This window comes from Otolemur garnettii, unplaced genomic scaffold, assembly GCF_000181295.1.
Source record: "Otolemur garnettii isolate 467f Iridium unplaced genomic scaffold, OtoGar3 scaffold00113, whole genome shotgun sequence".
NCBI lineage: Eukaryota > Metazoa > Chordata > Mammalia > Primates > Galagidae > Otolemur > Otolemur garnettii.
This window is the reverse complement of record NW_003852508.1, coordinates 4,456,344-4,474,100: the sequence shown is the minus strand read 5'-3', so window position 1 is coordinate 4,474,100 and position 17,757 is coordinate 4,456,344. Positions and strand designations below refer to the sequence as shown.

Below are 17,757 nucleotides of genomic sequence, written 5' to 3'. Positions count from 1 at the left end.
AAAAAAAAAAAAAAGAAACAAAAAACTGTCTTAGTCTCGAAGCAATATAGAATTTTCTTTTTACAACAAGCCCTGGGAAGTAATTTTCTCTTTCTCTTTCTTTTTCTCCTCCCTCCCTCCCTTCCTTCCTTTCTTCCTTCTGAGCTGAGCCATGGTGAGTTCTCTACACACAAGTAGGATGTTCCCTCTGGGGAAGCTCTAACAATGCCGTAGTGGGGCAGAAATCAGCCCCAGGGAAATAGCTACACATTGTTATATCAAGTTAGGAACAGTAAAGAACCATCCATTTTGCTACCAATTAGAAGCCCCAGATTTTTCAAACGTGAACAGCTATCAAGCTACTTCGTACTGTGGGTCTGTGAATTTACATGCACCATTTTGCATTCGTATCAGTCACATTTCGTGTTGTTGGTTTTAGCCTAAACTTCTAGCCTGTCCATTGTCATTTTTTAGCTCAGATTCTGTGAGAGGCAGCGGTACTAGAGATTTTTCAGCCCTGAAAAATCAGATATCAGGAGTGCTAAAGAAAGCATTATTGAAAATTCCCCAGCCCATCTTTATTTGCTGATGCATCTATTTTCTCTGCCTTGCACGATTTTCTTTTGATGTTCAGATGGCTACCTAGTCATCATTCAGTCACTGGTGATGCCTTTTTGGAGAAGCTTCCCCTAAACGATCTTCATAAAGCTTTATGAGTTTATTATTTGATTTAGTCCGCAGCATATAGCACTCTCCAGAATCATTTTGTTTAATATTTATTCACCCATTTGTTGTCTGTGTCTCCTCCCCCACCCCAGCTCTGGGTGTAGGGCCGTGCCTGGTTTGTTGATCTCTAGCTCACTCCTGGAGTCTAGAACTCTACCTAGTTCACAGTGCTGAATGTTTATTGAATGACTAAATAATCACATGGGTGATTTATTGACACAGGTGAATATTAATAATTACAGTCCCTTACTATACCAACAAAGAAGAACTAACACATTTTTTAGCTCAATAAGAGCTGTTATGATTATCTCGGGGATATTTCTTTACATTTCTAAGTCTAGGAATACATGGATTTATCTAAGCAGAGGCTAAGTGGATTTTGTAGACGACAAGATCCCACGTTGATCATAAGGACACACATAAAATAATTCAGGATATCTCAAAAATGTGCAAATTAAACACAGAGTTGAAATGAAAAAGAGCAAAGGAATTTTACAATAAATACACTGTGATGCAAAATACCATCAGTCAGATGTAGTATTCTGAGAAATAGGTAGGCTGGGTGCAGTGGCTCACACCTGTAATCCTAGCACTCTGGGAGGCCGAGGTTGGTGGATTGCCTGAGCTCAGGAATTTAAGACCAGCTTGAGCCAGAGGGAGACCTTGCCTCTAAAAAATAAAAAAGCCAGGTGTTGTGGTGAGCAACTGTAGTCCCAGGTACTTGGGAGGCTGAGGCAAGAGAATCGCTTAAGCCCAAGAGTTTGAGGTTGCTGTGAGCTATGACGCCACAGCATTCTACCAAGGATGACAAAGTAAGACTCTGTCTCAAAAAAAAAGGTAAGCAAAGCAGCAGTTGGCACAGGTTTTATTTATTTCAGCTACTTAAATTCTCAGTTATTACAGTTATAAATAAAGAGGCCATTCTCTGTGTAAAGGTAATTATAAAGCAACGTAGGGCTCATTTAAACCCCAATTACACATCCATGGAATGCAATTAAAACATTATGGATTTTGCTTCTTAGTAAAGTATCTCAAGAATGTAAAAAAAAGCATCCATTCTACTCAATACTAACATAAGCTAATATATAAACACTTGCACACTCATACTAATGATAAAACACAGACACAGTCTAGCAAGGGGGAAGGGTAATGAGGGAGGGGAAGGGGAGGGGAGGGTGATTGGCAGGAGGAGGGCAGGCATTAGGTGGGTTCTCCCCTAATGTGCACAATTCCAGGGTTTTCAGCACACCCTCACCGGGTGGAGGGCTCTCCTACAACTTGAATTTACCTTGGATGTGAAAACAATGTAACCTAAAAATTTGTTCCCTCATATTAATTTAAAATAAAAAAAAGATGCACTATCTTTTATTTGAACTCATTGTACATCACACAGGATTCCAGAAAATGAAAAGAAAAATAAACTCAAAGCAAAGTAAGGTCAGGGAATAGGGTGTTGAAGCCACACACTTTCTATCCTGACAGCTCTGAAGATCTCATGCACATTTTTAAAATAATTTTTGCCTTTCAAATTAGATGAAAAGTTTCTGGGTGTATTTTTTTCTTTTAAAATAAACTGAACTATTCCTACATGTTCTTTAGAGGATGGATTATATAGTCAAAAACCAAGTAATCACTACTATATTTTAAAAATATTATCAGTCTAGTAACTAGTTTTATATACACTTATATTCTAATAATGAATATATGATTAAAGACAAGGGACACATTCAGAAACAAGCAAAATGAAAATATAACAGTTGATATTTGCAAAAGGGTATATTTGGTACACTGATTGGGGAAGACTCTTATTTTTAAATAATTGTATTTATAAGAGGAATTGTTCTGCTTCTCGTTTAATACATGTATCCACTAGTACTAGGGCTTGAATAATTTTCAAGACTTGAACTTGACAGAAACCCCCTTCCCAGACATGAATATTTAAATCCTTAGATTTGGGTTAGGACTGGTGGTTCATGTCTGCAAACCTAACACTCTGGGAAGTCAAGGCAGGTGGATTGCTTGAGCTCAGGAGTTTGAGACCAGCCTGAGCAAGACCCAGATCCCATCTCTACTAACTCTCTACCCCTGTCTTTACTGGGAGCCTGTAGTCCCAGCTACTTGGTAGGCTGAGGCAAGAGGATTGTTCAAGCCCATCAGTTTGAGGTTGCTGTGAGCTGCCACACCAAGCACTCTACCCAGGGCAACAGAGTGAGACTCTCAAAAAAAAAAAAAAATGCCTATTTATGGCATGTGAAATGTAAGGACTACTGGAATTTAGGGCTTTATATCAGTAATAAACAACCTTGTGCTACTACATAGAAAATTGACTTGATTAATGAGCCAGAGAATGAGTACTAACCGGTAACAATGATGATCTCAAAATGCATTTTAATTTTAATGTCCACTAGGAGTAAGTTGCTAGCTCATCACAGAATTATTCGTTATTAAACACAGAATAGGTCATTAGGCAATAGGAGACATTATTAGTAAAAGATCCATTTCATTTAACAGAAGCTATAGAATCCCCTGGTCAAAAACAAACACAAAAGCATATGTGTACACACAATACCAAATAGTACATAACATTCCTGGTGTTTTCCCACCCGTGGACTGAGCCTCTAAGGTTCTGCCAACTAAACAGATCAAAATCCCTTGCTCTGAGTATCACAGCATACAGGCGGCATGGCATTCTGCCCAAAAATTTGTGACTCCGGACTAACTTACTTTTCACTTCATTTCTTGGAGAAGGAAGTAATGCTTGTGTCCTTGTTAACCTCAAGAGAAAGTCATCGGCAAACAAAGTTAAAACTGTTTAGAAAATCTGTGTGTGCATATGCGTAGCTTGAGTCAATTTTATTGCAGGATAACCACATATAACCATCGCCACAATCAAGATCATTCACCGTACCATCATCACAAGACTCCCTCACACTATCACCTATTGTGGTCACGTCCATCATTTTCTACCCCCATAGTTATGCCCTGGAAACCCCTAATCTCTTCATCTCTATTATCAAGTAATTCTGTCATTTCAGAATGTTATATTTTGAAGTACATAAATTTTGAGATTTGCTTTGTATAGTAAGCATAATTTCTTTGAATTTCAACCCAGTATTAGTGCCTATCATTTGTTCTTTTTTTTTTTTTTTTGCAGTTTTTTTGGCCAGGGCTGGGTTTGAACCCGCCACCTCTGGTATATGGGGCTGGTGTCTTACTCCTTTGAGCCACAGGTGCTGCCCCATTTGTTCTTCTTTATTGCTATTAATCAATGGTATGATGTACCATAGTGTGTTTAACACTTAATAAACATTAACAACCATTGTAGGACATTTGGCTAGTCTATGGGTTTTGAATATTATGAATAATGTTGCTATGAGCATTCGTGTATAGACTTTCATGTGTTTTCATTTCTCTATAATAAACGCTAAGAGGACAATTACTATACCCTATGCTAAGAGCGCAGTAATTTTTTAGTTTTCAAAAGGAACCACTAATCTGCAGTAGGGTAATTGGGCCCGTTCGTGTATGTTTATAGAGATACTGAAGTTTTAGTTGCAGTTCGATACTGTAGGTTTAGTTGTATTTCTCTATTGAGTAACAGTGTTGAACATCTCGTGATGTGTTTATTTGCTATCTGAGTATCTCCTTCAATGAAACATCTACACTTACCTTTTGCCCATTTTCAAAGGATTCTTTTTTTACAAAGTTTTGAGACTTCATTATGCATTATAGATGGTACTGCTGGCTAGACCCGTGATTTGAAAATGCTGCATTTTCTCCCATTTTCTAGTTTTACTCTTTTGTCTGTTACTAGGATTCTTCATAGAGCCAAAGCTTGTTGTTTTGATGAGGTCTGTTTATCAGTTTTTTCTTTGATTAGCCATACTTTTGGTGCCATATGTAAGAGCTCTGCATCAAGCCCTACGTCCTGAAGATTTTCTTCCAAGTTTTCTTTTAAAGTTTTATGGTTTTATGTTTTATGTTAAAGTCAATGACCCATTTTGAGTTAATTTTGGTATAAAGTTCAAGGTTCAAGGTCAAGGTATTTTTTTCCTATGAATGTTGTTTATTCAGTACTATTTATTTAAAAGACTATCCTTCTTGGGAGGCACCTGTGGCTCAAAGGAGTAGAACGCAGGCCCCATATACTGGAGGTGGCAGGTTCAAACCCAGTGCTGGCCAAAAACTGCAAAAAAAAAAAAAGACTACCCTTCATTACTGGGCAAGAGACATGAACAGAATCCTCTCTGAGGAAGACAGCCAAATGGCTAACAAGCATATGAAAAAAACTCAGTGTCCCTAATCATCAGAAAAATACAAATCAAAACCACCCTGAGAGTTACCACCTAATCCCAGTAAGATTAGCTCACATTACAAAGTTCTGGATGCTGGCATGGACATGAAGAGAGGGGATCACTTTTACACTGTCGGTGGGATTGCAAACTAATATACACTCTTTGGAAAAAAGTATGGAGAATCCTCAAAGAACTCAAATTAGACCTCCCATTGGACCCCACAATCCCACCACCAGGCATCTACTCAGAAGAAAATAAATTATTTTATCATAAAGACATTTTCACCAGACTATTTATCTCAGCTCAATTTATAATCGCCAAGATATGGAAACAAACTAAATGCCTACCAACCAGGAAAGGATTAACAAGCTACGGTACATGTATGCCATGGAATACTATTCAGCCATTAAAAAGGTGATGGCTTTACATCTTTTGTATTATCCTGGATGGAGCTGAAACACATTCTTCTTTACAGGAAGGTTGGGGACCAAAGACCCCATTCTTGGCAGGGGAGAACATCCCCAGAAAAAGGGGAAATTAAAAAGTAAGCTGAAGGAGTCAGAACAAGGAAAAGTCAGCTAGTTCACCTTTAAGCCAGCCATTGCTAAATTTCTTAGTGAACATATTTCCGGCCTTTCCTGAAACTCTGGCCTACTAGGGGTACAGCTTACACCAATCCCCTGCTGAGTCTGTGAACACTCTGAGGAAGGAAATGGTCATAAAAGGGGTTATGACAAGACCTGGAATAGATACACCTTCTAGGTCATTTCCTGCCCATTATACAGACAAAGCAGATACCCATTGTGGAGATTTGTGTTTGGCTGGGGCCGAGACCGAGGGAACAGCTCCAGCACTGAGATTTGGACAAAAGGACTTATACCCCTTAACACAGAGGAAAATCCTCTGTGGTGGTGATGAGAGGGACAAGCCTCTCTCCCACAGATTCCTCAGTGGAGATTAACACCAGTGGTGTTTTACTCCACAGTGAACTAGGGGAGCTTAATACTCCCTAGGAATCTGTGTGTGTGACTCCAGACAGGAGGCTTTCCCCACACAAGGCTCAAGTTTCAGACGCTCCAAAACTGCTCAAATCCTTAAAGTTAATAATAACAATAGGGGCTGATAGATAGCTCACTCAGAGACACTGCTGGTGTCTTTGTTCTCTCTCCCAGCTTACCACCTGGGCAGATAGATTTCTATAAAAACTGGGACAAAGACTCCAGGCCACTTGCAGGAGCCCACAAACAGGCGGCGATCTCCTGAGCTCCCACCTTTGAAAATTCTATTCTGTCTCCTGTCTCTTTCTTTATTGTCGTTTCTAACTTTATATTTCTTCAGTCGGTCGCACCAGTTCCACAGATCTTTGCGGACCCTGTCCCCAGGGTGGGACCCCGACACTTCTTAGCAAATGGAAAAGCAAATTTCCAATGTACTCAATACTAATATGAAGCCCGGAGACGATCTGATTCACACCCATATAGGAGAAAACCCCATTTCAATTCAAGTCGGGAGATGGGAGAGGAGAGGAGGGGTGTTTAGGGTGCTCCCACTGACTGGGCACATCACAGGGGTGTGAGGTACACCTTGTGGCTGCAGGACACAACTACAACAGGGACTCTACATAACAAATTCAGATACAGTGACCTGGTTATTTGTACCCTCACATTAACCTAAAATAAAATTAAAAAAAAAAAAAAGACTATCCTTTCACTGAATCACTTTTACACCTTTGTCAAAAATTAATTGGCATCTTTATGTATCTACTTCTGGGTCCTTTATTTAGTTTCATTGATCTATGTGTCTCTCCTGCCCCCGCCGTCAACCTGCCTTGATTTCTGCCGTCTTATCTTACATTTTAAATTCAGAAAGAGTGATTTCCCCCACTTCCTTTTTTCTTTTTCCAGAACAGTTTTGGCTATTCTAGGCCCTTTTCATACAAATTATAGAATACATTTGATTATGTCTACCAAAAACCTTGCTGAAATTATTATGGAAATGTTTTAAGCATCCACATCTATTTATGGAGATGCCGAATGCTTTACCCAGCATTTTTTACTTTCATCTTGGAGATTTAGTACATTTTTTTATTTTTAGTTTTATAACAAACTATTTTGTTTTCTTTGGAGTCGTTAAGTAAAATCATATCTTTATTCAGGTTTCCACTTGTTCTTTTCAGTATACGGAAATTCAATTGAATTTCTGTCTTCGGCATTTATCCTAAGCCCTTACTGAACTTAATTCTTGGTCCTAAGAGTTTTGGGGGTCTCAGGTACATAGACAATTATGTCATATGCAAATAGAAACAGTTTCATTTTTCCTATTTCCATCTGTGTGCCTTTTATTTTTTCAGACTCTTAGCACAGTGGCTAAAACTGTGCTATTAAGCTCCCGTTTAATAGCAATAACAAGTGAACATTCCTGCTTAGACCCACTCTTAGAGGGAAAGCATTCAGCTTTTCACCAGTAAGTATGTTAGTTGTAGGATTTTTATAGATGCATTTATGAGACTAAGGACATTCCCCTCTGCTTTACATGTACTTCTAGTTTGTTACCATGGACGGCTGCCGAGTACTATTCAATGGTTTTTTGCATCAGTTACTACGATGACTTTCCTTCCTCAGCCTGATATGCTGAATTATATGACCAAGTGTCAGATACTGAACAAGCTTTACGTGTCTAAAGTAAATCTCACTTGGCCTTGGTATACGATTCATTTACTACATTATTGATATGATTTGCTGAAATTTTTAAATTATTTAACCGTTGTTATGATAGCTGCTTCAAAATCCTTGTCTGATTATTTCAACGTCTGAGTCTTCCTAATATCGGCTTCAGTTGATTGTTCTTTTTTCATCTAAGTTTTCCTGATTGATCATATTCTGTTAATATCTTGGCCAGTCTGGTTACTGTTAGGAGACTCTTCAGCCTATTTAACACCATCCTATCCATTATTGTTGCAAGTAGTTGCCCTGTTCAGCTTCAGCACATAGATTCTGGTGTACTTTCATGGGCTTTCGTTCCAATGACAGGGTTCTTATTCATGCTCTTGCAAAGCTACTCTGGGGTGCGTGGTTCTCCTAGTATTGCAGGAACTCCCCTCACTCCGCTGTGGAAATGATCAGAACCTAGAGTTTATATGGGGCCACTGATATCAGTGAATGACCCTGGGCAGAGAGAAAACAAGAGGGCTCTGGCCTTCTGTGGCCGTGTGCCGTTTCACAGACGGAAGGTGGACACAGGCTTTTGCTTCTCCAGCCACTGCAGGTGGAAGGCTGCCGGCAGGTGGTCTACTTTATGCTGCCAGGATGTGTCCAGCCTCAGGCTTTGCTGCTGCCCTGCCAGATCATCACGCCACCCACCAATTCCCGGACTGTGCGGCAGGGCCTGGATATTCTAGGCTTTGGTGATGCTCCTGCTGGCAGATCAAACTCCATGTGCCCTGGTTGTACAGTGGGAGTTGAGGTTCTCTACTAGGTTTCTGTAGGAGCTTGCTGGTCTTTGACCCGAAGAGAAAGTTTTTATTCTTGTTGTTTCACTTTTGCTCTGTTTGTTTTACCTATGGCTATTGATGGTTCCAGTTTGTGCCTCTTTGGCTCCCAGTTTGAGGTATATGAACATAAAAAGAAAACGTGGGAACTCACCATCTTGCTCCTCTTCCCAGCCAGTCGGATTTCTTCATTCTAGATTTCAGAGTCCTTTATCACTGTCTGTTGTCTAATGTCCATGGTTTGGTCTCAAATGTTAAAATTCTCAGGGAGACCACATAGTGGACGTACTGATCAGGTGCCCAGCTGGAGGCACTGACTGTACCTCAATTAGTGAGGCTATGAGGGACATTACAGCTTCACAATAGCCACATGAATGCTGGAAAACTGCAGTTCATTAGAAGAGGGAACAAGGGACAAATGGCATCACAGAGGCCGGCCACATACATAGTATGGCTTCAAAGAAGGAGTCATCAGAGGAGGAACCACACGGAATAAAAGAATAGCCCTCAGGATACAAATCAAAACTACATCTCTCTCCAGCTAAAATGGCTTTTATCAAAGATACAGACAATGAGGGATGCGGGCAAGGATGTGGAGAAAGGGGAACGCCCGTACATTGTAGGTGGGAATGTAAGTTACTACAGTCACTATGGAGAACACTACGGAGGTTCCTCAAAATACTAAAACTAGAACTACCCTAAGACCCAGATATCCCACTGTGGGGGGCACAGCCAAAGAAGAATTCACTGTATTGTAAAGGTACCACCCTCACATGTTTACTGCAGCACTATTCACAATAGCCAAGATTTGGAATCAACCTGAGGGCTCATCAGCATACGAATGGATAAAGATATTGTGGTGTGCAAACACAAGGAAATATTATTTGTCCATAAAAAAGAATGAAATCCTGTCATTTGCAGCACCATGGATGGAACTGGGGAACATTGTGGTAAGTGAAATAAGCCAAACATGAGAAGACAAATCTTGCATGTTCTCATTTATAGGTGGGAAGGAACTGTTAAAATAGTTGATCTCATGGAGACAAAGTAGAATGATGGTTACCAGAGGTTGGGAAAGGTACCAGGGAGGGGGAGATAAAGTGGGGATGGCTAACGGGTACAAAAATATAGTTAGATAAATAGATAAAATGAACAACATCTGAGAGCACAACACAGTGACTATAGTCAACATAAACTATGATATAGTTTAAAGTAACTAGAGAGTGTAATTGGAATGTTCCTATCGCAGAAAAATGATGATAAATCTTTCGGGTGATAGATACCCTACTTACCCTTTGATTATGACATTGTATGCCTGTATCAAAACATAACATGTGCCCTATAAATATATATATTTAAAATATATAAAACATATATGTACTCAAGCAAAGTTAGTTTGACATAATGAAAGAGTCTGAGCAACATTACGATACAGATCTAGACAACACTCATCCCTGTATGAAATCCTGCATTTTACCAGTGCAGCTCTCTGTGGAGTTCACGAGATTAGGAAACATGCCTCAGACATCTTTATTTCCCAAATTCAAAGAACAGTTCCTGGCTCAATTGCTAAAAGAAACAAAATGAATGAACAACGTGAATAAACTTACTAAAAACCTTCTGCAGCTTCACATTACCTACAAAAAAAAAAATACTGGGCAGCACCTGTGGCTCAGTGACTACAGCACTGGCCCCATATACCAAGGGCAGAAGGTTTGAACCCAGCCCTGGCCAAACTGCAACAAAAAAATACCTGGGTGTTGTGGCAGGTGCCTGTGGTCCCAGCTACTTGGGAGGCTGAGACAGGAGAATCGCCTAAGTCCACGAGCTGGAGGTTGCTGTAAGCTGTGACTCCACAGCACTCTACCGAGGGTGACAAAGTGAGACTCTGTCTCTAAAAAAACAAAAAATACATTCCTCCTATTATGGGATCCAAAACTGGCTAAAAATTGTTCCCAACCTGCAGTTTCATTTCTTATGATAATATGCTCTAGACTATAGAGAGAACAAAGGTTCTCTTGATCTATCTTTCATTTTCATACCAGAATAAGCAAGACTGACATGGTTCAGAGTTTAGGGGACTTATATTCTTGGGAGAAAGCAAATGATAAAAAAAATAATGAAATCAATAAATAAAATAAATATATACTCTGGAAAGCTCTATGGGGGGAGGAAGAGTAACATGTAAGAGAAAATGGGGTGGAATGGGGTCACAGAATAGGTGAGGTTGGGGTACGAGAGGCAGAGACCTAGAAAGACAAGAGAAGATGGTCAGAGAGAAGAATGCTTGAAAGGGAGACGCTGGAGAGTGCAATTATTGGTAACAGCGAGAGGAGCGGCTGAGGCAGGAAGTAAGATGGAAATCCCTGGACCAGGGGAGTTCAGTGTCAGAAAGATCATCTGCACATATATAAAAAATTGCAAGGATGAATGTAAGAGTAGTATCAGAGAGGGTGGCAGTGATTAGGAGTTAAACCTACTGAAGAACATAGGACAAAGACCCAGTGGTCTGCTGACAAAAGTAAAAATGGGGACCAGTGAAGGTACCTGAGGACACAGTGCTCAGAGATAGATCTGTTTTTAAAATATCTCTTAAATCTAGCCAGTATAAAACACTTAAGTAATCTTTTCTCTATATTAGAGATATTTTCTCAGTGAGGAAAAGCTATAGTGCTACTATTAAAATCAGAAATTATCAAATATTACATTGATATTTAAATTTGTATATTCATTTTCAAATAAAAATTATATCAAATAAGCTGAGCACCAAGTCAATGTACTAAAAAGTAACTGACAAGACACATACCCTGTCTTAGTCTTACTTGGCTACTATTTAAAAAAAAATACTTCAGACTGGGCAACTCATAAACAGCAGAAATTTAATGCTCACAGGGAAGACTGGAAAATCCGAGATCAAGGCCCCAGCAGATTCAGTGTCCAGTGGGGGCCCATTCCTCAGAGGCAGCACCTTCTACATGTCCTCACATGACACAATGGCAAAGGGACGAAAACCTACCTCAGGGCCCTTTACAAAGGAATTCACTCCTCCTGTTCATTTGGGCTCTGCCCTCATGACCTGGCCACTTCCCAAAGGTCACCACCTTCTAATATCATTATCCTGGTGACTAGATTTTAATATATGAATTTTGGAGGAACATAAATGTTCAGACAATACCAAGTCCCAAATGCACATTAAATAAAGCTCACAGCAGTAGACACAGACCAAAACCTGTATATAAATTAAGTCAGTGGTTCTCAACGTTCCTAATGCAATACAGTTCCTGTGGGTCACGACCCACAGCTTGAGAACCGCAGAATTACGTGAACCTGTTGTGGGGCAAGAAAAGACCACGCAGACAAATTAAAGTATCCAAATGGAGGGTTTTTAAATTTTTTTTTTATTATTTTTATTTTTATTTTTTATTTTAGCTGTGTACATTAATGCAATCATGGGGTAGATGTACACCATGGAATACTATGCAGCCATAAAGAAAGATGGAGACTTTACCTCCTTCATGTTTACATGGATGGAGGTGGAAAATGTTCCTCTTAGCAAAATACCACAAGAAGGGAAGAAAAAGTATCCAATGTACACAGCCCTATTATGAAATGGAGTTTTTATTAGCCAGCTGGCAGCTGACTCTATAGCCTCAGAAAAGGACAAAGAGAACAGCCATGCCCTAAACATTTTCAAGGTATATATAGGGTGGCTACGTGAGCTGATGCAAGCAAGCAGGCAGCCAATCATCACGACTGACCTCCTTTAAAGAAGCAGATCTAGCAATTAGCAGAAAGGTAAACCATTTTCTCAGCACTAGCTCGTTAAGTCTTTATGTCACTCTGTCCCTATCTGGGGATGATAGTGCAGTTGGCAGCCATCTCATTCCCCTCTTCATACAAAACAAGCCTGGAGTCAGCCTGCCCGAGGCTCTTCTCTTGTCTTTCTCTTCCCTGGGCTCTGTGTCCTATTACGGGGGACTGTGTTCAGGAGAGGGAGGGAGTGTCTCATCTCCCTCTCTCCCGCTCAAACTGTATGTTGACATCATAGATTCCCTATGATTCCCTGTGGTTTATGAAAAGTAACAAAGCACATCTTGATGTCATCAGTAGTTGCTTGTAAGATGTTTCTAGTTGACAGTGACTACTGTACTCACAAAAGATATGTGCTGAACTTTGTTTATAAGGTTTTGCAGAGTTTTATGTTTTGATAAAAACAGACATGTGCTTAAGACTAAAATTCCTCAATGAGTAAGAAATAATAATCGGTTTCAACAAATCCTCCCCAAGTCCAAATGAGTTCACTGAAGCTAGTAAGCCACAAGGTGATTTAGAAAGATTCACAACCACTTAGTAATATCTAACTTCTGCTGAGGCAATAAATAATCCTACCAGCTTGTTTTCATGACTGTTTTTACATACGAAATATGTTGTGTACACTTATATATTATTTGGCCAAAATTTTTTTTTCAATACTAAATTGGAAGCCACGTGGCCTTGTAATATTTGTTCAACAAGTTAAATACATGTTGGTTTCTTGTGCCATGTGGTGGAATGAACTTATACATCTATGTGTTGACTAACACTTCCCTCATGCCCCAAAGTTAATGAACAGGTAATTCACTATTTAAAGGACATAACCACAACAGCACAAAAAACATGGGAAGGGTGCCATCATGGACAAGAAATTTTGAGAAATTCTGTAAGAATAGAGAATGAAGCAGGTGGTGTAAGACTGAGAGTTTACACCAGAGCCAGGGAGGAAGGAGGAAGAATATAGTCTAAGACACCAGAAGTAAGTTCTGTTCTTTCTAAGAGAGTTAGAAAAACATTCAAGCCCAAACCCCAAGACCATGGGAAAACCATTGGTAAAATTCATTAAAGGACTAAATTCTGAGCAGCAGTTTATTTGAAACCCATCTCCCTCTTCAGAAGGATGCTGTGGGCATTTGGCGCTTTTGCCCACATGGGAAGGTCAAGGAACTCTGCTCTGATACCATCTACCTGAGAGTCCCAGAATGTGCTGGACTCCAAGAACCAAAGTAGAGCATGAAATGGCACTGGACACCATGAACTCTTAAAAGGTGAGGACAGGTAAGTGAACTACAATGAAGCACTCTTTCCCAGAGAAAGGATGGCCTAATGTTAGCACTTTGGCTCTCCTTGTATACACAGTGGTCCCTTGGTATCTGCCAGGGATTGGTTCCAGAATTCCATGAATATCACAGTCTGCAGATGTTCAAATCCCTCATACAAAACAACAATATGTGTGTATCTACGCACATCCTCCTGTATACTTTAAATCATCTCTAGATTACTTATATGTAATATCTAATATGATGTAAATGTTTTACAAATAGCTGTTTTACTTTTCTAAAATTTGTATTTTAGAAATTTGTATTTCTATTGTAATGTAATTTTTTATTGCTTTGAGGTATTTCTAAAATTTGTATTTTAGAAATTTGTATTTCTATTGGAGTGTAATTTTTTATTGCTTTGAGGTATTTTCTCCAAATATCTTTGATCCACAGATGCAGAGCTGTGGATACAGAGGGCCAACTGTATTGTATAAGGAAGCCCAGTTACTACCCTCTCTAGCCAACTCACCCAGCTTTTCCTGCCAAGGAAGATGTCGGATGGGACATCTATCCAAGTAGGGAGGGACCTAAACAAGCTACTTGTACTAAGCAACCTTACCTTACATTCCCTTATAGCCATGCAGCACTCAATCATGGGGACAGGCGTTGAGAAATGTGTTATTGGGTAGTTTAGTCATAGTGTACTCACACAGACTGGATGGTCTAGCCTAGTGGGTCTATCCTGGGCCTCACACTTGTAGAGCATGTCACTGTATTGATTACTGTTGACAACTATAATGCAATGGTAAGTATTTATAGATCTAAATGTAGAAAAAGCACAGTAAAAATACAGCATAAAATAAAAAATGGTACACCGGTAGAGGGCACTTAGCATAAATGGATTTTGCAGGACTGAAAGTTGCTCAGGCTATGTCAATGGCTAGTGGTGAGTGAAAGGGAAGGCCTCAGATGTCACTGTGTCACGGTTATAGACTTTATAAACACTGGACACACAAGCTATACTAAATTTATCAAAAGACATTTTTCTTTCTTCAGTAATAAGTTAAACTTGACTTATTGTAACTTTTTGATTTATAAACTTTTAGAGTTTATACCTTTGACTCTTCTGTAATAACACTTAGCTTAAAACAAATATATTATACAATTGTACACAGTATTTTCTTTGTAGCCTCATTCTATAAGCTTTTTCACTACTTAAACTTTTTCTTTTTTTTAACTTTTTAAACTTTTTGGTAAAAACTAAGACACACACACATATTAGCCTAGGTCAACTCAGGGTCAGGATCGGATCATCAGATCATAGTGTCACTGTCTTCTACCACCACATCTTGTCCCACTGGAAGGTCTTCAGGACCCGTAACAGGCATGAAACTGTCGGCTCCTATGATAACAATGCCATCCTCTGGACTACCTCCTGAAGCATCTGTCTAAGGCTGTTTTATGCATTAACTTTTTAAGTATAAGGAGTACACTTTGAAATAACGATAAAACTACAGAATAGTAAGTACATAAATGAATAACACAGTCATTTATTTATTTTTACTTATTTACTTATTTATTGGAGGCAGAGTCTCACAGATGCCTGCCACAATGCCCAGATTTTTTTTGTTTGTTTGTTTTATTTGTTTAGCAGGCTCGAGCCAGGTTCAAATCCACTAGCCCCCGTGCATGTGGCCAACACCCTAACTGCTGAACTACAGGTGCCAAGCCAGCACAGTCATTTATTATCATTATCAGGAATCATGCACTATGCACACTATACTTTTAAATGACTGGCAGCTCAGTAGGTTTGTTCACACCAGCACCCCTCAAACACGAGAGTAATGTATTGGGTTATGACGTCACTAGGCAGTAGAAATTCTTCAGCTCCATTTTAATCTTATGGTATCACCATCATACACGAATATGCAAAACCTCATTGTGGGACCCATGACTGTATAAAAATGGACAACTAGAAATCACAGAAACTTGAGGAAAAATTGTGCAAGTATATAAACAAACAGAGCACCTAAGCCAAGAAAAACTCAAGCTGTTGTGGGATCCTCAGTGGCATTGCAATGAATGTTGCATTGATAGAACAGGAACTTGCCACCATTAAAAATGAGCAATCTTAGGACAGTGTAGAATCCACGAGATTTCAAATAGTCTCACTAAGTTAAAATAGAAATGGAAGGACTGAAGAATCAATTCAAGGCCATGTTTGTGATCTAAAAAATAAAGGTGAATATATCTAGTGATAAATGAAACAAAATACAAAGAAAGGGAAAATCTGAATCAAGATGAAAACGAGCTATGGAAAGCCTAACATCCTTTTAAGACACATTTGACATGAATACAGCCCTCAGTGCAGATGAGAATATTAAAAAAAAAAAAAAAATGAACACTTCCGAAATGGTAAAGATACCCATAGCAACAGACTGAAAGAACTCAGAACTAAGGAACAGAACCATAACTGAACACATCCTAAAGATACATCATGAGTTCAAAGACAAAAATAAAATAATCAAAGACTTCAGAGGGGAAAAATGCTACCTATGGAATAAAAAGAATCTGACCACTATGAAACTTCTCATCAGTAAAGCTGTGTGTTGGAAAACCTTTAGATCCGAGAATGTGGAGAGTGGGGCAGACGATCTTAGGGTTCTATGAACATGTCCCGTTGTCAGTCAAAAGTGGGGTGAGGGGGATCAGGATATTTTCGGAAATGAAATTCAAAGAATTTATTTTCTTCATACCCTACTTGAAAAAAATTTTCAGAAGAGATACTCTATAAATATAGAAAAAGAATCCAAGAAAAAAGTACAATAAGAATATAAAAAACAGAAGCAGCCAGGTATATGGAAATTGGTGAAATTCTAGAATTTTTTTTTTTAAATAAAGCCCTTGATCTCCAGGTGATAATATTTTAAGAAGATGTGATCACTTTTCAATTTATGTGGGTACAATCACAGTAAGTGGATCTCAGGTGACAAAGCAGAGGCAGCCCCACACTCCAGCCTCCGCAGAACCCTCCTTCTGGGACAGCTGCTAACTTCTTGCTCCAGTTGACCTCCTTCTCCCTGCCCACCCACAGCACAAGCCCAGCATGCCCCCCATTGATACAGTGTTCCCAGTTCAGAGCTGGACACACACCCCCATTTTCTAGGCCTGGACAAACAGGCCCTTTCCAGACCACATTCTCTGGACTCAAGCAGGCTCAGAGAAATACAAGCCAACCTGGGCAGGCCCTCCTGGAGTGAAAAGCACACGCCCTGCAGCCTCGCCTGGGATAGGGACTGTCAGGACTGCACTCTTCACTAAATACATTCATTTGTTAATTGTTTTCTGTGTGCCTGACCCTGACCCCTTGTGACATGATTCTCCAGACCCCCTTAATGGGAGGCAGTATATGAAGCCCCCAAAAAGGACCCAAGGGGTCTTCCCACTTGGGTTCCCCCCACATCTGCTGCCAGAGGTTCTGTTGATTTTTTCCCCTTATCTAATTTTTTCTCTGTCATTAAACTCTGTCCTTTCGCCGATCTGCATGGTCCATGGTTTCATTCTAAAAAGGACCAGACACAGGGCAATTCCAGCACCACCAGTCACCAACAGATAAAAAAGCCTTCAAGTTCCTCATCGATATTGTCAGCCTCATAGTCTTCCATATATTCACAAATCCAATCTATCTTCAACCCCTCTAGAAGATTCCAAACCCTTCCATCTTGCAAGAAAAACTGAAACTATGTTTAAATTGACTAAAACACCAAAGCCACCAGTGGACCAACAGATCAACTGTCCGTGTTAACCCCTCCCATCTGTTTCCTCTCTGTTTCCCCTGCAGGTTTTTGGCGCAGTGATTGTGCTGCTGACACCAACCCCTGCTTTACATTTCAGGGCCACAGACCCCTCCTCAGACACTCAGCTCTCCACTCTGTAAATGAAAATACTTCCTGTAAACCTTCCCCTGCGCCTTTTATTTGGGAACTTGGCTTTTATGTTCCCATACTTTTGATTCCTCCCTCCGAAAGCAAACATGTTGTTGTGCTTTTTGGTATTTTTTCTGGTCTAAAAAGACAGAAAGATTCAGGAAAATTAAAAATTGGGTTTTCAACAGTAAGAACTCTAACATTCTTTTTATAACAAGAAAATAGGCCAGAGTTTATTTTACTCACTTTGTTTTTTTTTTTTTTTTTTT

The 17,757-nt window shown here is 39.6% G+C and overlaps 1 protein-coding gene across 1 annotated transcript in view; it reads right to left on the bottom strand.

Annotated features, from left to right (window-relative positions):
* Positions 1–17,757, bottom strand: part of CUNH8orf34 (chromosome unknown C8orf34 homolog) — a 368,384-nt gene that overhangs the window by 292,031 nt on the left and 58,596 nt on the right.